The sequence below is a fragment of the Schistocerca gregaria genome, unplaced genomic scaffold, assembly GCF_023897955.1.
Source record: "Schistocerca gregaria isolate iqSchGreg1 unplaced genomic scaffold, iqSchGreg1.2 ptg000387l, whole genome shotgun sequence".
NCBI classification, from domain to species: domain Eukaryota; kingdom Metazoa; phylum Arthropoda; class Insecta; order Orthoptera; family Acrididae; genus Schistocerca; species Schistocerca gregaria.
The window spans coordinates 471864-478317 of NW_026061829.1; positions in this window are offsets into that span (position 1 = coordinate 471864).

The following is a 6454-nucleotide window of genomic DNA, read 5'->3' on the forward strand; positions in this document are numbered from 1 at the left end:
TGCCAGCTAAAAAGTCAATAATCGGTATCTATAACGTTATTGTACTACTTCTTACTGGCTATTACATCAACTTAGAAGTTTCATCTGTTTTCTACTATGGTGCTGTTAGTGTCTCCGCATACCGCAGTACGCGACATAGCTTTGCAGACGATAAATGTAACCGTTTCAGAGAGAAGAGCGACCAATGTGACGATCTGGCTTTAAGTCGATTTGATAAGAAATGACGAAAACTGACGGATTTCTCAGGTTTTTACTACATATGAACACTTTTCACATTCTCCCGTGCAACGCAGCTGCTAGTTCTCTTTTGATGCAAAATCTTAAGGTCCTAGCTCATGTCCAATACCCCAAAGCCAGCTAAAAAGTCAATAATCGGTATCTATAACGTTATTGTACTACTTTTTACTGGCTATCACATCAACTTAGAAGTTTCATCTGTGTTCTACTATGGTACTGTTAGTGTCTCCGCATACCGCAGCACGCGACATAGCTTTGCAGACGATAAATGTAACCGTTTCAGAGAGAAGAGCGGCCAATGTGACGTTCTGCCTTGAAGTCGATTTGATCAGAAATGACGAAAACTGTCGGATTTCTCATGTTTTTACTACATATGAACACTTTCCACATTCTCCCGTGCAACGCAGCTGCTAGTTCTCCCTTGATGCAAAATCTTAAGGTCCTAGCTCACGTCCAAGGCACCAAAGCCAGTAAAAAGTCAATAATCGAAATCTAAAACGTTATTGTACTACTTTTTACTGGCTATCACATCAACTTAGAAGTTTCATCTGTGTTCTACTATGGTACTGTTAGTGTCTCCGCATACCGCAGCACGCGACATAGCTTTGCAGACGATAAATGTAACCGTTTCAGAGAGAAGAGCGGCCAATGTGACGTTCTGCCTTGAAGTCGATTTGATCAGAAATGACGAAAACTGTCGGATTTCTCATGTTTTTACTACATATGAACACTTTTCACATTCTCCCGTGCAACGCAGCTGCTAGTTCTCCCTTGATGCAAAATCTTAAGGTCCTAGCTCACGTCCAAGGCACCAAAGCCAGTAAAAAGTCAATAATCGAAATCTAAAACGTTATTGTACTACTTCTTACTGGCTATTACATCAACTTAGAAGTTTCATCTGTTTTCTACTATGGTGCTGTTTGTCTCTCCGCATACCGCAGCACGCAACATAGCTTTGCAGATGATAAATGTAACAAATGTAACCGTTTCAGAGAGAAGAGCGACCAATGTGACGATCTGGCTTTAAGTCGATTTGATAAGAAATGACGAAAACGGACGGATTTCTCAGGTTTTTACTACACATGAACACTTTTCACATTCTCCCGTGCAACGCAGCTGCTAGTCTTCCTTTGATGCAATGTCTTAAGTTCCTAGCTCATGTCCAAGACCCCAAAGCCAGCTAAAAAGTCAATAATCGATATCTAAAACTTTATTGTACTACTTCTTACTGGCTATTACATCAACTTAGAAGTTTCATCAGTCTTCTACTATGGTGCTGTTAGTGTCTCCGCATACCGCAGCACGCGACATAGCTTTGCAGACGATAAATGTAACCGTTTCAGAGAGAAGAGCGACCAATGTGACGATCTGGCTTTACGTCGGTTTGATAAGAAATGACGAAAACTGACGGATTTCTCATGTTTTTACTACATATGAACACTTTTCACATTCTCCCGTGCAACGCAGCTGCTAGTTCTCCCTTGATGCAAAATCTTAAGGTCCTAGCTCACGTCCAAGGCACCAAAGCCAGTAAAAAGTCAATAATCGAAATCTAAAACATTATTGTACTACTTCTTACTGGCTATTACATCAACTTAGAAGTTTCATCTGTGTTCTTCTATGGTGCTGTTAGTGTCTCCGCATACCGCAGCACGTGACATAGCTTTACATACGATAAATGTAACCCTTTCAGAGAGAAGAGTGACCAATGTGACGATCTGGCTTTAAGTTGATTTGATAAGAAATGACGAAAACTGACGGATTTCTCAGGTTTTTACTACATATGAACACTTTTCACATTCTCCCGTGCAACGCAGCTGCTAGTTCTCTTTTGATGCAAAATCTTAAGGTCCTAGCTCATGTCCAATACCCCAAAGCCAGCTAAAAAGTCAATAATCGGTATCTATAACGTTATTGTACTACTTCTTACTGGCAATTACATCAACTTAGAAGTTTCATCTGTTTTCTACTATGGTGCTGTTAGTGTCTCCGCATACCGCAGCATGTGACATAGCTTTACAGACGATAAATGTAACCGTTTCAGAGAGAAGAGTGACCAATGAGACGATCTGGCTTTAAGTCGATTTGATGAGAAATGACGAAAACGGACGGATTTCTCAGGTTTTTACTACATATGAACACTTTTCACATTCTCCCGTGCAACGCAGCTGCTAGTCCTTTTTTGATGCAATATCTTAAAGTCCTAGGTCATGTCCAAGGCCCCAAAGCCAAATAAAAAGTCAATAATCGATATATAAAACGTTATTGTACTACTTTTTACTGGCTATCACATCAACTTAGAAGTTTCATCTGTGTTCTACTATGGTACTGTTAGTGTCTCCGCATACCGCAGCACGCGACATAGCTTTGCAGACGATAAATGTAACCGTTTCAGAGAGAAGAGCGGCCAATGTGACGTTCTGCCTTGAAGTCGATTTGATTAGAAATGACGAAAACTGTCGGATTTCTCATGTTTTTACTACATATGAACACTTTTCACATTCTCCCGTGCAACGCAGCTGCTAGTTCTCCCTTGATGCAAAATCTTAAGGTCCTAGCTCACGTCCAAGGCACCAAAGCCAGTAAAAAGTCAATAATCGAAATCTAAAACGTTATTGTACTACTTCTTACTGGCTATTACATCAACTTAGAAGTTTCATCTGTTTTCTACTATGGTGCTGTTTGTCTCTCCGCATACCGCAGCACGCAACATAGCTTTGCAGATGATAAATGTAACAAATGTAACCGTTTCAGAGAGAAGAGCGACCAATGTGACGATCTGGCTTTAAGTCGATTTGATAAGAAATGACGAAAACGGACGGATTTCTCAGGTTTTTACTACACATGAACACTTTTCACATTCTCCCGTGCAACGCAGCTGCTAGTCTTCCTTTGATGCAATGTCTTAAGTTCCTAGCTCATGTCCAAGACCCCAAAGCCAGCTAAAAAGTCAATAATCGATATCTAAAACTTTATTGTACTACTTCTTACTGGCTATTACATCAACTTAGAAGTTTCATCAGTCTTCTACTATGGTGCTGTTAGTGTCTCCGCATACCGCAGCACGCGACATAGCTCTGTAGACGAGTAATGTAACCTTTTCAGAGAGAAGAGCGTCCAATGTGACGTCCTGGCTTTAAGTCGATTTGATAAGAAATGACGAAAACGGACGGATTTCTCAGGTTTGTACTGCATATGAATACTTTTCACATTCTCCCGTGCAACGGAGCATCTAGTCCTCCTTTGATGCAAAATTTTAAGGTCCTAGCTCATGTCCAAGGCCCCAATGCCAGCTAAAAAGTCAATAATCGATATCTAAAACGTTATTGTACTACTTCTTACTGGCAATTACATCAACTTAGAAGCTTCTTCTGTTTTACTATGGTGCTGTTAGTGTCTCGGCATACCGCGGCACGCGACATAGCTTTGCAGGCGATAAATGGTACCGTTTCACAGAGAAGGGCGGCCAATGTAACGTTCTGGCTTTAATTTGATTTGATAAGAAATGACGAAAACGGACGGATTTCTCAGGTTTTTACTTCATATGAACACTTTTCACATTCTCCCGTGCAACGCAGCTGCTAGTCCTCCTTTGATGCAAAGTCTTAAGGTCCTAGCTCATTTCCAAGACCCCAAAGCCAGCTAAAAAGTCAATAATCGATATCTGAAACGTTATTGCACTACTTCTTACTGCCTATTACATCAACTTAGAAGTTTCATCTGTGTTCTACTATGGTACTGTTAGTGTCTCTGCATACCGCAGCACGCGATATAGCTTTGCAGACGATAAATTTAACCGTTTCAGAGAGAAGAGCGACCAATGTGACGTCCTGGCTTTAAGTCGATTTGATAAGAAATGACGAAAATGGACGGATTTCTCAGGTTTTTACAACATATGAACACTTTTCACATTCTCCCGTGCAACGCAGCTGCTAGTCCTCCTTTGATGCAAAGTCTTAAGGTCCTAGCTCATGTCCAAGACCCCAAAGCCAGCTAAAAAGTCAATAATCGATAATTAAAACGTTATTGTACTACTTCTTACTGGCTATTACATCAACTTAGAAGTTTCATCTGTGTTCTACGATGGTGCTGTTAGAGTATCCGCAAACCGCAGCACGCGACATAGCTTTGCACATGATAAATGTAACAGTTTCAGAGAGAAGAGCGACCAATGTGACGATCTTGCTTTAAGTCGATTTGATAAGAAATGACGAAAACGAACGGATTTCTCAGGTTTTTACTACATATGAACACTTTTCACATTCTCCCGTGCTACGCAGCTGCTAGTCCTCCTTTGATGCAAAATCTTAAGGCCCTAGCTCATGTCCAAGGCCCCAAAGCCAAATAAAAAGTCAATAATCGATATATAAAACGTTATTGTACTACTTTTTACTGGCTATCGCATCAACTTAGAAGTTTCATCTGTGTTCTACTATGGTACTGTTAGTGTCTCCGCATACCGCAGCACGCGACATAGCTTTGCAGACGATAAATGTAACCGTTTCAGAGAGAAGAGCGGCCAATGTGACGTTCTGCCTTGAAGTCGATTTGATAAGAAATGACGAAAACTGTCGGATTTCTCAGGTTTTTACTACACATGAACAGTTTTCACATTCTCCCGTGCAACGCAGCTGCTAAACCTCCTTTGATGCAATGTCTTAAGGTCCTAGCTCATGTCCAAGACCCCAAAGCCAGCTAAAAAGTCAATAATCGATATCTAAAACGTTATTGTACTACTTCTTACTGGCTATTACATCAACTTAGAAGTTTCATCAGTGTTCTACTATGGTGCTGTTACTGTCTCCGCATACCGCAGCACGCGCCATAGCTTTGCAGACGATAAATGTAACCGTTTCAGAGATATGAGCGGCCAATGAGACGATCTGACATTAAGTCGATTCGATAACAAATGACGAAAACGGACGGATTTCTCAGGTTTTTACTACACATGATCACTATTCACATTCTCCCGTGCAACGCAGCTGCTAGTCCTCCTTTGATGCAAAGTCTTAAGGTCCTAGCTCATGTCCAAGACCGCAATGCCAGCTAAAAAGTCAATAATCGGTATCTATAACGTTATTGTACTACTTCTTACTGGCTATTACATCAACTTAGAAGTTTCATCTGTTTTCTACTATGGTGCTGTTAGTGTCTCCGCATACCGCAGTACGCGACATAGCTTTGCAGACGATAAATGTAACCGTTTCAGAGAGAAGAGCGACCAATGTGACGATCTGGCTTTAAGTCGATTTGATAAGAAATGACGAAAACTGACGGATTTCTCAGGTTTTTACTACATATGAACACTTTTCACATTCTCCCGTGCAACGCAGCTGCTAGTTCTCTTTTGATGCAAAATCTTAAGGTCCTAGCTCATGTCCAATACCCCAAAGCCAGCTAAAAAGTCAATAATCGGTATCTATAACGTTATTGTACTACTTTTTACTGGCTATCACATCAACTTAGAAGTTTCATCTGTGTTCTACTATGGTACTGTTAGTGTCTCCGCATACCGCAGCACGCGACATAGCTTTGCAGACGATAAATGTAACCGTTTCAGAGAGAAGAGCGGCCAATGTGACGTTCTGCCTTGAAGTCGATTTGATTAGAAATGACGAAAACTGTCGTATTTCTCATGTTTTTACTACATATGAACACTTTTCACATTCTCCCGTGCAACGCAGCTGCTAGTTCTCCCTTGATGCAAAATCTTAAGGTCCTAGCTCACGTCCAAGGCACCAAAGCCAGTAAAAAGTCAATAATCGAAATCTAAAACGTTATTGTACTACTTCTTACTGGCTATTACATCAACTTAGAAGTTTCATCTGTTTTCTACTATGGTGCTGTTTGTCTCTCCGCATACCGCAGCACGCAACATAGCTTTGCAGATGATAAATGTAACAAATGTAACCGTTTCAGAGAGAAGAGCGACCAATGTGACGATCTGGCTTTAAGTCGATTTGATAAGAAATGACGAAAACGGACGGATTTCTCAGGTTTTTACTACACATGAACACTTTTCACATTCTCCCGTGCAACGCAGCTGCTAGTCTTCCTTTGATGCAATGTCTTGAGTTCCTAGCTCATGTCCAAGACCCCAAAGCCAGCTAAAAAGTCAATAATCGATATCTAAAACTTTATTGTACTACTTCTTACTGGCTATTACATCAACTTAGAAGTTTCATCAGTCTTCTGCTATGGTGCTGTTAGTGTCTCC